At 47.9% G+C, this 1,427-nt stretch overlaps 1 pseudogene; it reads left to right on the forward strand.

The window, feature by feature from the left end:
- Positions 1–242: 242 nt before the first annotated feature.
- Positions 243–1,161, forward strand: LOC122744262 (annotated as a pseudogene).
- The last annotated feature ends 266 nt before the right edge of the window (positions 1,162–1,427 follow it).

The following is a 1,427-nucleotide window of genomic DNA, read 5'->3' on the forward strand; positions in this document are numbered from 1 at the left end:
AGTCCCCGGTGTCCATGCATTGCAGGATTGAGTACAAACTCAAAGAGGAGTTCAGGGAAGAAGTTGGGGTAGTGTGTGGCAGTACCAGCAGCAGTAGAAGCAGCAGCAACCATGGCAGTTGGGGGAACCACGACAGAGAAGACGCCAGTGGTGAAGAGTGGGGTCCCAGAGCTGATCCCGATTCCGTCATCTCTCCCTTCCTCAGAGGTAGTGAACAAGAGCCCAGGCTCCCCCTCTCATCTATGAGCCTGGCCAGCCAGAGTGGGAAGGCCAGCTCCAGCCAGCTGCTCTTCACCAACTTCAAACAGGACAGCACCTCCTTAGTGGTTGCTAGTAGACCTGGTTCCAAAGTCTTCTCCCTTTCCTCTGTGGTTAAGCTGTATGCATGTACTGATACAGAAGACATGCATATTGTGGAAAGACTGTTTTCCAATGGCTGGCTGCCATTATCAGCCTCAGAGCTCCACAAAGCTAAGTCTCCCATTTAAGGAGTTAGAGCTATATGTTGCACATGGGCAGTAAGAGTGGATAGGCAGAGGTTGATAGTATGCCTAAAAGAATGTCTGCGCATACACAGCATTCATGATATGAAGATACTGCACAGAATCAGAGAAATCCCCCAATCTTCAAGGTCTGTGTGTGCTGACAATTGTCATCTGGCTTTTTCTGGGAAGCACAAGTCTTTGACACCACGAATTTGGGGGCTGCTAATGTGATACTAGCTATTGACCCGGCTTTAGCTACAAGAGGCACCACACTTGCCATTGCTTCAGAGAAGAGAACTGTGACAAGGGTATTTTCCATCCTAGAAGGACAGGAAATCTTTGAGTTCTGGAGAGGAGTAAAGAGGTGTGTGAGCATCTGCTCTTTGGCTTTGGGCATGGATCCAGTAACCCTGAAACAGTGCCCATCGCTAAATTTGAGACTAAGAAAGAGAAACCTCAGGAAGAACCCATTACCTGGACTGGTTACTCTGAGAAGGTGCTTCTGCCCTCTACCAGCTATTTGCTCTCTCAAATAACAGAGATGTTGAACCAGGGTAGAACATTTGCTACTGTCTGACTACCATTCTGCTTTCACAAAAATATCTGGTAACTTGCCATAATTCAGGAGATTCCTGGATTCCTAGGGGGAGCTTCTAATGGATGCTTATATATGTAAAACCCAGCTCTTCGGAAAGGAGGAGAGTGTCCTCTGAACAACACAAATTCATTCAGGATCAGGGAAGACTGCACACAATCAACAGAAGCAGCGCCGTGGCTCTATGTTCAAAAGGCCCATCATTGGATATCTGGACAAGGGCTGACAGGGCTCCATCACATATTCTGGGGTGGGTTCACCAGGCCTCCACTTTGGTCACCAGCAAAGAGACATTTTGCAATGCACTGTGAACTGGATGCTCACTGATCAGTCTCTTCATTACACCT

This window comes from Dromiciops gliroides, chromosome 2, assembly GCF_019393635.1.
Source record: "Dromiciops gliroides isolate mDroGli1 chromosome 2, mDroGli1.pri, whole genome shotgun sequence".
Classification (NCBI taxonomy): Eukaryota; Metazoa; Chordata; class Mammalia; order Microbiotheria; family Microbiotheriidae; genus Dromiciops; species Dromiciops gliroides.